Source organism: Peromyscus maniculatus, chromosome 1 (assembly GCF_049852395.1).
Source record: "Peromyscus maniculatus bairdii isolate BWxNUB_F1_BW_parent chromosome 1, HU_Pman_BW_mat_3.1, whole genome shotgun sequence".
In the NCBI taxonomy this organism is placed as follows: Eukaryota; Metazoa; Chordata; class Mammalia; order Rodentia; family Cricetidae; genus Peromyscus; species Peromyscus maniculatus.
Genome location: NC_134852.1, coordinates 1,461,453 through 1,479,233, shown reverse-complemented (window position 1 = coordinate 1,479,233; position 17,781 = coordinate 1,461,453). Strand labels below are relative to the sequence as shown.

General features: G+C 37.5%; 1 pseudogene; it reads left to right on the top strand.

The window, feature by feature from the left end:
- LOC143266769 (vomeronasal type-2 receptor 116-like) overlaps positions 1-13,922 on the top strand; it is a 32,247-nt pseudogene extending 18,325 nt beyond the window's left edge.
- The last annotated feature ends 3,859 nt before the right edge of the window (positions 13,923-17,781 follow it).

Genomic DNA, 17,781 nt, shown 5'->3' with positions numbered 1-17,781 from the left:
GGTTTCAGCTCCTTTATTAAATACCAGTCTACCATTGAGAGATTAGACTCCCTCAGCCTAGTTACTCCTCCAAGAGTAAATGTTTCAGCTACTGTTCCACTGCACACCAGAAGCCATCGGTCCATTGCCTGTTCAGTTACCTTCAATGAAAGGGGTACTGTACCTTTTCCAGATTGCAAAGCCCCTTCAGTGATGGTATCATATTGTCCTGGCCTCAGAGGACACCTGTTGTCAAAGCTGCAACCAAACAGGATCGGTAGTCCTTTGTTTTGTGTCCTGTTTGTCAATTTTGAACAACATACTGTTAGTAGTCAATGTGAGGGCACGTCTTTGCCCAGTGGGTAAATTTTGCCACAGTGAAAGTTAACTCCATTTGCAGTTTCTTCAATGCCCATATCTTCTCTGAAGTAGATTGGTGCTGCCAGGAGCTGACATGTCTCATAGTCATAAAAACAAAAAAAAATCTATGTTATTAAAACATTATAAATGCCATATTTTGTAGATCTCTGAAGAGTTTGAGATGACCTGTCAATCTGAAATATATCTCTGCTTAACCTTGAAAACATATCTAGTATGACTACAAGTTTGATTGTAATATCTAACCTCTAACTTTCATTTCTTTATATCCTAATAGTTGGTAATAATAACATTCAAGGATTAGCAGTTTCTATTACATTGTTAAATGAACAGTATAGGTACAACATCCTGAACAAGATTAGAAATATATATACAGCATTTTCTAACAATATTAATCTCAAATTTGTATCAATATACATAATTTGTATACAATATACAAAAATCCAAGGCATTGTAAACTACTTAAACTAGTTGTTGCTTTCAAAAAATTATTCAATAATCTAACTTTTCATCTATATCATATCTATATCTTCTCTTTTGTCTTTTCAGAGTAGATTCAATAATCCACATCTTATCCACAGCCTCTTTTTTTTTTCAAACAAGAACCTTAAATATAATTTCCTTTTGTTTAGACTCTTTTCCTGACCATTAACAATAACAATTTGTAACCAGCCATCCTAAACAATGACAATTATCCCACATCTGAAACCCACTGGAAGACCAAAAACCACCTACCCCTCCTCTTGGGAATGTGGGTATCATGTTCTTAAAATTGCGACCTGCTCTTGGTGGGAGAAGCCATCTTTAGGGGTTCCTGAAAAGAAAAAATTTGGGTTAGTTGTCAAGTCATGAGAGAGGTAGCTGTGCTTCACACAACAGGTGAAGACAGATCTTATGTGCAGACACCCAAGATCCTAGGATGCTGCTGTCAGCCCAGCAGTGCCACCGTTCTGACTCCTCATGCTGACTCCTTGGTGGCTTCCTGGCCAGAGCAGTCAAAAAGCTGCCTGGGACCAGGCGGCCACTTTTGTAGCCTCTGCTGCTGCTGCTGCTGCTGCCTACCCTCAGCCCAGCTCCATTGTCATCTGCCAGCACCAGGGTCATGGGTCACTTGCGCTTGAAGCATAGCCACCTTGTATCATGGCTCAGGAGGCACAGTAGGGGGCCTGGTCTGCACCAGGGGCAGGGGTGTCATGATCTGCTCAGGGGCCAGATGTAGTTGGAAGCTTTCTGTGTCCCAGTTGGCTGGCATTTGGAGCAAATCTCTCCAACTCACATACTCCAAGTAATCACAGGCTTATACTAATTATAACCACTTGGCTACCAGCTTAGTCTTATTTCTGACTAGCTCTTACACGTAAATTAACCCATAATTCTTATTTATGTTTAACCACATGGATTGGTACTTTTTCTCAGTTCTGCCTTGACATCTTGCTTCCTCTGTGTCTGGCTGGTGACTCCTGACTCTGCCCTTCCTCTTCACAGAATTCTTTAAGTCTTCTTGCCCTTCTTATACTTCCTGTCTGGCTACTATCCAATCAGAGCCTGGTAGGGGATGGTGGTAGTTCAGCCTGTCTGCAGGAGACCTGCCAACTGGTCTGAAACTGGGATTGCAATGGTGGTGGTGTTAGAGACACAGGGTTGTGCCCCTGGGTCCAAAGCCTATAAGTTGGGGTGATGGGCTATGAGAACAAAGACTTATCTCTTAGTCCAATTGGTGCTGGTGAACTCTGTCTTAGGGAGCTGCTGTAGTCTTAGAGGGTTTGGGGGGCTTGTAGGTTACAGAGTCTGGTAGGGGATGGTGGTAGTCTAGCCTATCTGCAAGAGACTTGCCTGTAGGCCTGAAACTGGGGCTGCAATGTATTGGGGTGCAGTGTTGTGCCCCTAGGCTCAAAGCTTACGGGCTTGGCTATGAGGACAAAGACTTACCTCTTAGTCTAATTGGTGCTGGCATACAGTCTCAGGGCTACAAAGTATTCTTAAGGGCAGGCCCCAAGCTCAGTAGTAGATGGGGAAAAAGTAAAAGCTCAGTGGTGTTTTTTGGAGGTTAATTTTTTTCAACCTTGTATGTCTTTTGTATGCATATTATAGTTTCTGACTTTTTTATAGTTATTCAGCTTTACTAGACCTGGAGGTATTTTAGACATGCAAAGTAACACAGATTCATAGAGTTAAACAACTGCAATATAAACAAAAGTAAAATACCTTAAAATAATATTTTATAACATTTTCCCATTTTTCTCTAAATAAAAGGAAAGGTTTTAACTCTAACACAGTATAACTACATATAACAAAAAGTTATCAAGTAAGAATTAAATTTACAATATTCAGTCCATTTACATTTAGCAAATTCAGAGAAAGCACCCCACTATCCATCCATCTTAGTGACTCCAAAGGTTTATACATAATCTACTTTCTATCATAACTAAGGAGAACTGCAACTATAACTATCTAGTCTTCAACTCCATCAAAGACCCCAGAAAGACATAATATTATTTAAGTAAACAAAAGTGCATTGCAAACAACTTCCAAAAACTCTAGACATGATAGAGACATCTTACTGCCTGGACAGTTACCCAGAGTTCCGATGCAACCTTGGGGCATCCATCTTCAGCCTACAGGCCTAGAGTATCAGTTATACTTTTCAGTGAAGCAGGAAATTTGAAGGAATGAGTTTCTGACATTTTGTTTTTATGGTTTTCTGTGTACTAAAACAAGTGTGTGCTTCTTCATCCCTAGGTGTTCTTTTTTTCTTTGGCGCTTATTCTTCTCTTTGTATGTTTTGTCTGATACTGGCTTATTTATTTTTATTTTAACTTATTATTACTTTTAGATGCCTGCTTGTTTTCTAATGAAAGAGAAAAGGGTGTGGATTTATGTGGGAGAGGATGTGGGGAGACCTGGGAGGAGTTATTGTTGGGGGACTGTAATTAGAATATACTGTATGAAAAAAATCTATTTTCAATACTAGAAAAAGAAACAATACTCCTAATTCTAGCAAATGCTGGGAAGATACTTAAACATGGACTTTTGGAAACAGAATATTTCAAACTGTAAAACCCATTGCACTAAACTTACACATATGTCACATGTTGTCGGGTATGAGTCTTCATCTAAACATTGTTCTACCTTCTTTGCAGGTTTAAGTTGAGGAACTACCAATGTATTTTGGCCATGATGTATGCCATTGAGGAGATCAACAGCACTTCCTATATTTTACAAAACACATCCCTGGGATTCATTGTCCAGAATGTCCCTGAGGGTCAAAGATATGATACACTCTGGCCAATCTTATTGGTACATTTTCAGGCCCTGGTTATGCCATCACTAACTACAGATGTGCAAGAGAAGGCATGTCAGCTGCTGTACTTACAGGACCATCATGGGCAATATCAGAATACATAGGGACACTGCTGGATCTTTACAAATATCCACAGGTGAGAGAGGTGATGGGATAGGACATGATGTCAGCTCTACTTGGTGACATTTTATGTGGCTGTGAAGAAAAAACAAAAAAACATATCACTCTGAATGGGTAGGGAAATGATGCCAATAGTTGGTGATGCATCTATATTTCTCTAGCTTCGAATGGAGGTAAGGGAAAGGGTGGAGTAGTGACAGCACACTATTGAACCTCTGAATATTTTCTGGACTTTTTGGAAAACACATAGGAAGGCAGGATTGACTTTCAATGCAGTATTGTCCTACAGGCTTCAAATCATTGCTGTAGAATGGAGTTGATTTTCATGACAATCTTCTTTCTGATTGTTTTTCTCTACAGCTTACTTTTGGGCCTTTTGATACTACCCTCAGTGAACAAAGAAAGTTTTCTTCCCTGTACCAAGTGACCCCAAGGACACATCTCTGAAACTTGGCATTGTATCACTGATGCTTCATTTCCACTGGAACTGGGATGGGCTGTTCATCATAGATGATATCAAAGGTGCTCAGATTCTGTCAGATTTGAGAAGTGAGATGGAGAAAAATGGATTCTGCATAGTATTTGTGGAAAATTATCCTAGCCATCAGGGGTTCATTTATGACCATATCCTGGAAAAATCAGGTGCAGATCCTGGAATCATCAGTAAATGTGATTATTATTTATGGGAACACTGATTCCCTATTAGGCTTAATAGTAAATATTAAGCAGAAGTTACTTACATGGAAAGTTTGGGTCCTGAACTCACACTGGGATCATACTAAATTTGATAACTATTTACTGTTAGATTCATTGCATGGGGCCCTTATTTTTTCACACCATAAGGAGGAGATCATTAATTTTACAGATTTTATTCAGACAGCCAATCCTTACAAATACCCACAAGACACTTATCTTCATGTATTGTGGCACTCATTCTTCAATTGCTCATTTTTGAGGAAAGATTATAAAATTTGGATAACTGTCTTCCTAATGCCTCCTTGGGATTCTTGCCAGGGAATATATTTGACATGACCATGAGTGAGGAGAGTTACAATGTGTACAATGCAGTGTATGCTGTTTCCCACAGTCTACATGAAATGATGTTCAATCAAGTACAATTTCAATCTCATGGAAAAGGAAAAGAGATGGAATTCTTCCCCTGGCAGGTAATGGTACTGTTGTATATTATAACATCAGCAACACCACACACTAACAGTTATAAATGTAATCAAATTAGACAATATGTATTTTAGTTTATTTTTTGAAAAGTCTACAAGAGAGACTGTTCAATGAAGAGACTGTTTTAAGTCCTTATGTAGTTGTATTGCAAAGGGTCATACAATATTTCCAAGGTAAAATTTTCAACATAAAAAGTCCATTTATCCCAGAGATTTCACACAACAGAAAAGTCAGAGACAGAGATGGTCTCAATGGATGGGAAAACTTCTAAAATGATTATGTTATGTTAATTATCACTCATAAAATAATTCATTTTACATAGTAAAACTCTAAATATTTTCAAAACTTAGTTGGGTATGACTGTATTTTTAACAAAGGGGAAACTTTTCTCTATGCACACTCTGAGTGCTTGGTTCTAAGTTTTCTAATGGAACTGATTTGAATGTTTTAGAAGCATAATGATCCTTCCATTACCATAGGGTATCATTTGTGAATATGATAAGATAAAAAGGTCAATTTTGAATCTACTTTTAAAATGGAACTATTTGTTTTAAATAAGTAATGAATTTTTTGTTTGAATCTGTCAAATGTTAATGGACTAGACATTGTTAATGTAACTTTTGACTGTATATATTGTATATACTTATTACATAGTTTTTCTTGTATTAGTTACAAGCTTTTTTAAATTTTAGACAAAACAAGGGGAAATGTGGTTGTATTGTGTTCCCCAAAATATTGTGCACCCTTAATAAACTTATCTGGGGTCAGAGACAGAACATCCACTAGATACAAAGGCTAGAAAATTGTGGCACTCACATCTTTAATCTTAGCATTCCAGAGGCAGAAATACCTCTGGATCTCTATTAGTTCAAGGCCACATTGCAAACAGCTAGGAATGTGACACATGCCTTTAATCCCAGAAAGTGAGCCTTTAATCCTAGGGAGTGATGGTAGAAAGGAAAGATATAGAAGGCATGAAGACCAGAAACTAGAAGCATTTGGCCGGTTAAGCTTTTAGTTTTTGGAGCAGTAGTTTAGCTGAGATTCATTCTGGATAAGGGCTCAGAGGCATCCAGTCTGAGGAAACAAGATCAGCTGAGAAGATTACCAGGTGAGGTTAGCGGTGGCTTGTTCTGTCTCTCTGATCTTCCTGCATTCAGCCCAATACCTGGCTTCATGTTTGTTTTTATTAATAAAGACTCTTTAAAATTCATGTTGCACTTTTGTTTGATGTGATTGGTACCTATATTAAAGGTGATTTTCATAATAGGGATTAAAATCAATAAAAGATGTTTCCTGATTCTGCCTCTGTTGTACTTCTCTGGAGATTATGTAAGATAACAGCATGCATCTCTTTTAGCTACACCCTTTCTTAAGGAAAACAAAATTCATCAGTCATGCTAGAGATCATGTGGTTCTCGATCAGAAAAGGTAATCATATGTAGAATATGACATTCTCAATTTTTGGAATTTTCCAAAAGGTTTTGGGATAAATGCAAAAGTAGGAACATTTTCTTCATATGCTCCAGAGTGCCAGAAATTGTCCTTGTCTTATCACATGATACAGTGGGCCACAGGATTCACAGAGGTGGGTTTCATCTTCCTTCTGTATTTTGACCTGTATGTAAATTTCAAAAACTATATTTCTGTCTTTCATGACACTTCACTGCTCACACAAAGCCCATTTATAGACACATAATGGCCACCAATAAAAAGAATTGTCTTCATAACTAATTTTGCTGGATGAACTATTTATTTTCCAATCTGCTTATTTATTTAATGACATAAACATAGTATCTGTTTTATGATTATTTCTATCTTTGTCATGAGTCACTTGACATATTTATTTTGATCCCATCTTGAAAGGTTTCAGTCAGTGATCAGTTGGTCTTTTGCTTTTTGATGCCTGTCAATTAGAAGAACATGAGTAAAATGTGTAGATGTATTAGTTGTTGATTTGGCTGTTGCAAAAAAAAAAAACCTACCTAATAAAAAATATAGGATCATTTTTCTTGGCTCACAGTTTGATGGTATATTCAATCACTTCAGAAAGCCATGTTTTTAGTGGGTAGAAGTAGCTATTCACATTGCATCAACAGACAGGATGTAGAGATAACTGAAGGCTACTCTTATTCTCCTTTCCTCCTTTTCACTCATTCTGGGACTATGGCCAATAACTTGGGGCTACCTATTTTAGAGAGGATTTTCAACCACAAGCAACATAATCTAGAAAACCTTTTGCAATAATCCTCAATTATTGGTTTCCATAGTGGTTCTAAGACCTATAAAGTTGACAAGATGAACCATTACTATGGAAGAAAAATGTATATGACTTTGTATCCAGGAGTCAAGAGACAGTAGATTTTTGGTTCTCACCAAGACATGCTACCAACAAACTAAATTTTTACCTCTACACATTTTGCCTTATTATCTTTCAACAATTTTCCAGCAAAGTTGTGTTATCAAGGTCAAGTGCTGACCACATGGACCTTTGAATGACTCATTCTACTAGTAGAAACAATTCAACTATCTGCATTCAGAGACAATAAAAACAAATTAACAATTTTATATTTGAAAACACTCTACCTATGACACATTTCATAAAATCCTGAATATTTTCTACCACTTATTTTATTATTCTCAGATTCCTCAGTCTGTATGCAGTGAAGGCTGTGATCCTGAATTCAGAAAAACTCACCAGGAGGGCAGAGCTACTGTTGCTTTGAGTGTACCTCTTGCCCAGAGAATGAAATTTCCAATGAGACAGGTAAATACTAATCATGCAGAAAACATTCACAGCTGTCCACATCTGCAATATATAAACAAATGGAAAACATCTGTAAGTGAACTGTAATCAATTCACTTCAGTAAGGCAATCCTCTTTCTTCCAGCTCTTAGTAAACCATGGGTTACAGTTGAATTTTCCCAGTGAAATAACACACCGTTGACATTGAAATTTATACTGTTTTGTGTTCTTGAATCATTGTGGACATGACTGCCTACAAAAAACTACTCTTCCAGCACCACAGTATTATGCTTCATTTCACCATACAGCTTGTCTTGGTATCTTTTCTATTGATATGAAAAGGTACCATGGCCAAGCAACTTATAAAAGAAGGACTTTTAATTTCAGATAGTTACAGTTCATGAAGGCAGAACATAACCATATTTGGACATATGAATGAAAAACTCACCATAGACTCATATATTTGAATACTTAGTCTGCAAATGAAGGACGATTTGATAAGGATTAGGAGGTATGGCCTTGTTGAAAGAGATCTGTCACTGAGGTTGGACTTGGCAGTTTCAAAAGACCACTTCATTGCCAGTTAACAATATCTACTTATCTATCTATCTATCTATCTATCTATCTATCTATCTATCTATCTATCTATCTATCTATCATCTATCATCTATCTATCTATCTATCTATCTATCTATCTATCTATATCTATCTATCTTTCATCTATCTATTTATGTATATCTGCATAATTGACTGAACTGACAGTGTGACAACAAGAACAATGGAGAACCCATACACTGATCCACAAGGAAAAGGCAGTAAAGACACACTGTGAACGGCATGATTCTTAAATTACTCCCCCAGCAACATGTCTCTTCTACCAGAGGAAGCCTCCTAATCCTTCCCAAATAGTTCCAGCAACTGGGAAGAAGGCATGGCAATGTATGATATATGAGAGGCATTCTTGTTAAAATCACCACATTTTACTACCAACACCTGTGTTCTCATGAGCATATAATTTAAAAAATACATTTAATCAAAGTTCCAAAGTCCCCATAGTCATTTAATACTATTTAAAATATTGCCTTACTGAAACTCAAGACATTGTCTTAATTGTTATTCCCAGCAAAATCAAAAAAAAAAAATTACATACTTCTTCCAAAGCACAGGATAAATATTAGTATTACTAAATTGAGAAATAAAGGCATAATGATGACATAATGGACAAAAGCAAGACCAAAACGAAACAGGGAATAATTCTAGGCCTGTAGGTCCATGTTGTTGTGAAAGGCCTGGATGACCTTTCCGTTCCAGCTTCACTGCTTTCAGCATATTCCTCTATTGTAGGCTGGTTCCACTCTCTATCTAAACATCTTCTTGGTAGATATCTCCTGGTGCTGACATATCTGAAACTTGGATTCTCCAAAGTAAACCAATCTTAACTTTCACAGCTTCAAACAATGGACCTTCATGCACTATATATGTGTAGACTCTTCAGCCACATGTCTGGCCTAAGCAGCCTTTAAATATTGAGGAAGATTCTGTAACCCCCTTATTTCATGTATCTATCATGATTCTACAGCTGCTACCTTATGGACAACACTGTCAGTTTCATCTCTTTCTGTGGGATGAGATCTCACATTTTTGAGTACTGTTTGAAGCAGATTTCTTTTCTTCTTGCTTTTTTAGGAGAAGAAAATTCCTCAGGTCTTTACTTCTCACCATTTGGAAGTTTAGCTAGGTGACATCTTGCCCTAAACATACTCCTCCTTTCATTAGTGCATGGATCAGGCCTCTCCTTAATCCTTTATCTTTCAGCACAAACCTCAGCACCAGTATTGCATTGCTTGGTGCTCTTTTTCCTTTTCTAACCACACATTCTGGCTTTTATTGTTCATCTGTTTGTTTGTTTGTGGGTTTTTTTTGCCCCACTTAATGGTTTTTCATTGTACACCTGCATAAGCCTGATCACTAACCACCGCATGAGAACATCAACTCTATGTTGTTTTGAAATTTCCTCCATCAATTAAATGATCCCACTATTTTTTTAATTTAGTCCCAGTCATATTTTTAGGATAAGGTCACAGAAATGCTCTCAAACCCAGTTGCAAATGTTGTTCCTCTCTGAAATCTTTTGACCTGGGCTTCCATATTCTGAATTGTCCTATGTACTGCTGTCTTCCAATCCCCTACAAGGATGGCTTATTAAGGTCTACTTACAGTGTTCAACTGATTTTCTATTCCAAAGTCCCCAATTCTTCCACATTTGTCCAAATAAACAACATGGTCAGATAATCATGACCATAGCCCACTCCCTGCTACCAACTTTGATATCAGTTTATTGTCTATTTTTGTGACAAGAAACAATGACCAATAGAACTTACAAAATGAAGCATTGAACTTGGAGCTTTTGGTTTCAGAGAGTTCAAGTCTGTGGTGGGAGAGCAGAGTTATGCCAGTCAGAAAAGATGAAAAAGCACATCTTCCTTCACAATCACAAGGCAAATATATTGAGGTTGACAAGATGGAGCACCTCATCATTACCTTGAATGCGTATGTCTTATACACACTGGACATGTATGAGATTCATGTGCTTGTTCCATTTGCACAAAGGAGGAGCAATTCACCCAGCACAGGCAAATTCCATAGGGCTACATGTTAATAACTAGACATTAAAGGAAAATAAAGGCCAAGGATGAGAATAACGCACAAATATTAGACAGTTGAAAATTCAATAGCTACTCACTCAAATACTGTAGGGTAATCTGAATCTATTCCATAAAGGAATATGTTTAGTACTGTATGAAGTAATTTGTATAGCTTGCATATTAGATAACTTTCTTTAAAAAGAGATGGAGTTCTGCATATGAAGCTTTTATTATGACCTAGGACATTAAGAGCAAAATAAATACTCCAAGTACAGAAGAGAAGGAGTAACAATGGAGGGGAGAAACATGAAAGTACAGTGTAAAATTATAACTTCAGAAACTAATGATGTGGGCTTGAGAGATGGCTCCAAAGTTTAGCGCACTGGCTGCTCTTCCGGGGATCCAGGTTCAGGTTCCAGGACACACATGGTGGATCACAGTCTCTGTAACTCCAGTACTGCCCTATACTGGTCGCTTCAGGGCCAGGATGTTCATGGTTTCTAGACCTATAGAAAACACACACACATGAATTAAAAATAGATTTATTTATTTTCAAATGAATGAAATGAGCATAGGTATTTAAGCTGAAGAAATGGAAGAAAAACAAATATATTGACAAAGAGAATTAATGCTACTAAAAATTGAATTAATTCTTTAATTCATTAACAATATCAACAAAAGTAAAAATAAACTCTACACAACAGGACTGAGGCACATAAGAACCTACATGCACTGTGGTAGCATGCACAGGGCCTGCCCAGGCTAAATCCAGATGTGATCAAAGCATGCAGATAAAGACATGGACATGAACTGCCACTCCTTACCAAGACCATTTCTGCAATTGATGCCCACTTATAAAGGAATACTAAGCTTTCCCAATGAAGTATCACTGGTTATAGTAATAACCCTTAAGTATAGGACTGTTGCCCAGGGGTAGATGGCCAACACAAAATGATCTCAGATGTATCTTTGTCTCATTTGCTTTCTTTAGCCTCAGTTTTGTTTTTATTGGACTTTTCCTTTATAGTTTATTTTGCTTCCTGTTTTATAGTTTGAGTGTGTGTGTGCATGTGTGTGTGTGTGTGTGTGTTTGTGTGTGTGTGTGAGAGAGAGAGAGAGAGAGAAAGAAAGAGAGAGAGAGAGAGAGAGAGAGAGAGAGAGAGAGAGAGAGAGAGAGAGAGAGAGAGAGAGGAAAAGACAGAGAAAGAGATACACAGAGAGAGATCTTAATTGTTTGGCTTGTTTTTTTGGAGTTTTGTTTCCATTTTAAAGAGGAAGAAACTGTGGAGTTGTGTGTTCATGGAGATCAGGAGGATCTGGGAGAAATAGAGGAGGGGAAAATCAAGATCAAAATGTATTATATAGGGAGTATGAATGGAATGTGATGGTATAAAGACAGTTAAATATATATTGAAAACAAAAAGGTATATAGAAATATTTAATGAAAATATGAGAGAAAAATCCATAGCATGCATGATAATCTAAAAAAAATGATAAGATATCAGGAACAAAGTGTTCAAATATTTTTCCACAGATACTTTAGAATGTATGAGCAATTCTTTCTTTCTTTCTTTCTTTCTTTCTTTCTTTCTTTCTTTCTTTCTTTCTTTCTTTATTTATTTATTTCATAGTAGTGTTGTGCAGAATTATGAAAATAATGTCACTAGTGAAGTGTTTCAAGGCTCTAATAATTTAAAAATACTAACTCACTCAGGATGTTTCAAAGAATGAGAAAATAGAGAACACCATGGTATTTTATTTGTACCAAAATGTGATTTTATTTGTATGTTAATAAATAAAGTTGCCTGGGGGTCAGAGCTAATTGCAAGTCATAGCAGAAGTCTGGCAGTGGTAGCACACACCTTACACCTTAATCCTGATCACATGACAAGCAGATCTCTGTGTGTTGAAGGATACCACCAGCATGAAGACACATGGCTTTAATCTCAATACCAACCATAGAAGACCTGGAGGTCTGTATAGATGGGCAGTGATGACGAGGTCATGTGGTTGGGTTTACAACCAATGAGAAGACAGAATAGAAAGTCAATACAAAAGACAAACACAGAAAGTAGGTCTATTGCGGAGGGAAGGACAGGAGCAGCAGGTGAAGGGTAAGGTTTTTAGCCATTACTTATTACTCAGACCTCTTGAGCTTTCATCTCTGCATTGGCCCTGTGTTTCTTATTTAACAAGATGGTTACATCTACACTTTAGGAATGTAAGTATATTTGGGAAACATATAAAAGAATACCATTGTAAGATAAGGATGTCAAAGTACATTCTTTCTATTACACTGAATTCCCATGTCCTCTTAAGAATGGAGATGTATTGATGAAGAGGCAATGTCAGAGCCAAATTAGGTTCATTCAATGTATTTCAGCACTCTAATGACTTATAAAACAGATACCACAGTGTCACTAAGGTGAGGATACCGTATGAGTAACAACAGAGAAAGCACTGGGGCTGTTTAATTTCTGTCAGCATGAAGCAGAAGGCAAATGGAGTTTAATCCTTCTGTGTTTGTATCTGAAACAAAGCAAGATGGTTCAGATAACATTTCGATGTTCTGGAGCAGGGAAGTGACTTAGAATAAAAGGGCAAACCTGAGTATTTACTCATAATTACCTGCATTTCTGCCAGATATGGACCAGTGTGTGAAGTGTCCAGAAACTCACTATACAAATACAAAGAAGAGCTACTGCCTACAGAAAAGGGTGACATTTCTGGCCTATCATGACCCCTTGGAGAAGACACTCACCTTCATGTCCTTGGGCTTCTCCTCACTCACAGTTGTTGTTCTTGAGGTGTTTCTGAAGCACAGAGACACTCCCATTGTCAAGGCCAATAACCAGGATCTCAGTTACATCCTGCTCATCACTCTGACCCTCTGTTTTCTCTGTCCCTTGCTGTACATTGGCCATCCTAGCAGAGTCACCTGTATCTTGCAGCAGAACACTTTTGGACTTCTGTTCACTGTAACTCTTTCCACTGTGCTGGCCAAAACTCTCACTGTACTTATAGCCTTCGAGATCACTGCTCCAGGGAGAATGAGGAGGTGGCTACTGATAGCAAGAGCCCCCAGTTTCATCATTCCCATCTGCACCCTGCTGCAAGTTGTTCTCTCTGGAATCTGGCTGGCAACCTCTCCTCCATTTATTGACAAAGATGTCCTTTCAGAACATGGACACATCATCATCATCATTTGCAACAAAGGCTCAGCTCTTGCCTTCTACTACATCCTGGGATACCTGGGAACACTGGCTCTAGGGAGTTGCTTCATGGCTTTTTTTTGTCCATGAATCTGCCTGAAACATTCAATGAAGCCAAGTTCCTGGCTTTCAGCATGCTTGTGTTCTGTAGTGTCTGGGTCAGCTTCCTCCCTGTCTACCATAGCACCAAGGGAAAAGTCATGGTGGGGATGGAAGTCCTCTCTATCTTGGCTTCTAATGCATCACTTTTAGGCATCATCTTTGCCCCCAAGTGCTACACCATACTGTTTAGGCCAGAAAGGAATTCACTTCATCACATTAGGGAGAAAACATATGCTAAGAGGAAATACCTTAAAAACTAGCTTCTATGTTTCTTAAAGAGCTTTGAAGCATGATTGTTCTTCACTGTCTGAACACTCACATATAAAGCTATAATTTGGCATTTGATCCCATAGGCTGTTTTTTAGGTTATCATATTAGGCTACATTAATTCTGTATTCATCTTTTTGTCACATTGAAATAAAGCTTCATGTTGAGTCCTCCTCTTGCATTCACCATTTCTTTTGTGTTTTCATTTTGTTTGCTGATAAAATCTAAACTTGTGAAGTCTTCCACTTGGATCATTCACATATTTTATTAATTTGACAACAGAATTCCAGAAATTATTTACTCTATCAACTGTGGGTAATCACAAATATATTCAAGTCATGTATGTAAATATTCTTCAACATTTTGTATTTGACATTCAACACAGTAAATTTGTGTCAATATAATATTTTGTTTCTGAAGCCCTTAAGACACTTCACCAATTTATCATGCTTTCTTATGGTATATGATTATATCCCAAATAAATCCAAATTCTTTACAAGCTATGTAACCTTTCTTGATTATACTATACCAGATTACTACATACTATGTTAGGACCTCGTTTTATAATCCAACTACAAACATCAACCAGAACAGCGAATTTGCAGTCAATACATGGAGGCACTCTTTGAATTATGGTGATGTATATAAAATATGCAGCAATAACTACTCCCTCTTTGTTTTCATTTCTTGTTTTGACTCTAAATATTTAAGCAGCTTTTATCTCCTTACTTCTCCACAGATCATCACCTTTTATTAAATTGGTGCATATTCCCTCAACTCACACCACGGACTTGGAAAGGCTTTCAATCCAGAAGGGCATTATCAGCCACAAAAGTGGAGGCTTCTCTGTACCTAGGACTTCAGATGAAATCAGCATAAGATCCTGTGCCCCAGTGCCTGCCTGTGTATTGTGTGCATGTAAACCAGGGTGTTCACATCATGTCTGAGAAAGTCAGATCAGTCAGGAAGATGAGTTCAAGAAGTTTAAATTAGAAGCCATAAAAGCAAGGAATAGCTCATACAGGGTCCCCATAAGTGTGTGTTATTATTGCCTTACCTGTCTCTAAAGGCTCAGGACTCTTCTCATGATGCACTCCCATCATGCATAGGGAATCTGACTTTTTATCTTCAACTCTCACCTACCTGGTCCCTTCAAACTGTAGCTTATAGATGTTCTAAAATGTCTGCGTGAGGGTCATGGACTCTAGTTAAGTTTCTTCTCATAGAAGTTGCCACACATATGAACCCAGACAGTGAGGTCTCTGCAGAAAGTCTAGTCTGTCTGGTTAGCAGATGTTCTGAACTCCAGATCTTCCACTTAGAAGGTACAACTCATCAGAGCAGTCACATCTGCTATAGAAGGATCATGGACCTGGGGAAGGTTAGTAGGTTGGTATCAGTACATAGAACTTTATATTCACCCACCTAAGACCCCCTCAATTTGGATATATGGAGAATTGAAAATGTTCTCACCGCTCACCAGATTGAAGTGATCCAGATAGGATTCAGATGTGTTCCAATGCCCCTTTCAAAATGCCACTTCATTACCCTCTACCTTCCTAGTCTCTATGTGTACTCCTGGATAAACACACTTGTAAACATTCACAGCCTGGACCCACAAATGAGAGAACACAAGACACTTGTTTTTCTGTTTCTGGTTTAATTTATTCAGTACAATATTTTCCAAATCCATCCATTTTCCTGTAGACATCAAAAATTCATTTTTCTTTATAATTAAATGACTTTCCACTGTGCATATGTGGCATGTTTTTATTGTCCATTCTCATGCTGATGAAGATCTAGGCTGATTTTAATTCCTAGCTTTTAGGAATAGAGAAGAATGATATGGATGTGAAAGTCTCTCTGTGGAATTATACAGAGTCCATGAGGTACATGTGAAGGTGTCATTTAACTCAATTATGTGGAAGTTTTATCTTTATCTTTTGGACCAACTCCACACTGAGTCCCACTGCTGTTAGCACTCACACCAATGGTGAATAAATTTTCCCTTCCCCCACATTCTTAGTATCCTTTGTTGTCATTGTTTCCTCATGGATAGACACTCAGACAGGAGTGAGATGGAGTTTCATAGATTTATTTTTCATTTCTTTGGTATGTAAGAGTTTTGCACTGACCTTCACCTTGATATCCTCCCTATGCTAATTCTCTGTCAGGTTCCACCCTCCTAAATGCTTAATGGAAGTTCCTTGTCTGTATATCCTGCATAATGGGTGTTAACAGCTTAGATGCAAGATTGTAAAACATTGGTAGCGAAATTCTGCCCTCCAGGGTTCTCCCATTGTGCTGTAAGCCTGTATTTAAGACCTCCTCCCTCGTTCAATAAACAGCATTCAGCAATAAATAAATAAATAAATAAATAAATAAATAAATAAATAAATAAATAAATAATAAATGAAATGAAAAACAAAAACCAACTAAATAAATAAAAGAATCACAAAAAAAGAGTGCTGCACACATTTTAAAATATTTATTAACCTCTGTACTTGTCCTTTGAGAATTTTTTGTTCAGTTCCATACCCATTGGCTTATGTTCTTGTCACTAGGCTTCTTGTGGCCTTTGTAGAGTCCTGATATTAACATTCTGACAGATGTACAGCTAGCAAAGCTTTTCTCAAAATCTTCAGGATGCCACAGAAGATCAGAAGCAACAACCACTGGACTCTATCTACAACTGTCCTTTCTACACAGATATGTTTTAATTTTGTGTTGTTTTATGTCTTTCTTTCTTTTTTTTAACTATGACTATTTTTTTTTTAATTCTGACTAGAATCCTAGTCAGAAAATCCTTATGTGTCTTTGAAATATAAGTTTCAGGTGTCTTCACTTGAAGTATTTTACCCAGCTGGATTTGATTTTTGTGCACAGTGGGAGATAGGGGTCTAGGTTGTTTCTTTTACAGATGTCTGTCTCATGGCACTACTTGTTGAAGATACTGTCTTTTCTCAAGTGAGTGTATTTTTCACCTTTGTCAAAAATCAGGAGTCTAACTTTTTTTTTAGTAAATTTATTTTACAACATCATTCAGTTCAACATAATAGCCACAGATTCCCCTGTTCTCCCACTCTCGCCCCCCTCCCCCTCCCCCCCACCCCACTGGATCAGGCCCCCTGAACGGGTGAGACAGTCATTTGGCTTGATCTGTTTGGGAGGCAGCTGTGTTGGTGCTGGGTCCTGGGCTCGTTGCATAGTTGGCTGTTTGAATCCTGGGACCTATGCAGGGACACTTGGCTCGGTCTGGGAGGGGAGGACTGGACCTGGCGGGACTGAGTCTACCAGGTCGATCCAGGAGTCTAACTTTTATCTATGTCCCTTTTCTATTTATTATAACTACTTTGCTATGATCATTTGTTTATTAAGGTTCTGCTTTGTAACTTGTGAGCATGGATATTCATTCATCCATATTGATTCTTTTTGAACAAGATGACTTAGACAGTTTTTTTAAAGAGTAGCACTGGAGTTTTCATTGAGATACAGGATCCATAGTTTCCTTTAAATGTATGTCCATTTTCACAATATTCATGTTTTGCACCAAGGAGGATTGGAGTTACTTCCATCTTCTAATGTCTTCAATTTATACATCAGTGTTATAGAGCTTCATTATAGATAATTGTAATACCTTTGATGATCTTTATTCAAAAATAATTTTGGAACCTATGGGATATGAAATTTCTCCCCTTATTTCTGACTCAGCATGTTATTCACTGTTATAGAGGAGGGTTTTTTGATTTTTTTATATAATCATTATAACCTGCCACTACCTGAAACTGCTGTGGAATATTCTTTTATGCTGTGTGAATATATGTCAATGTAGCTGGTCTAATAAAGAAACTG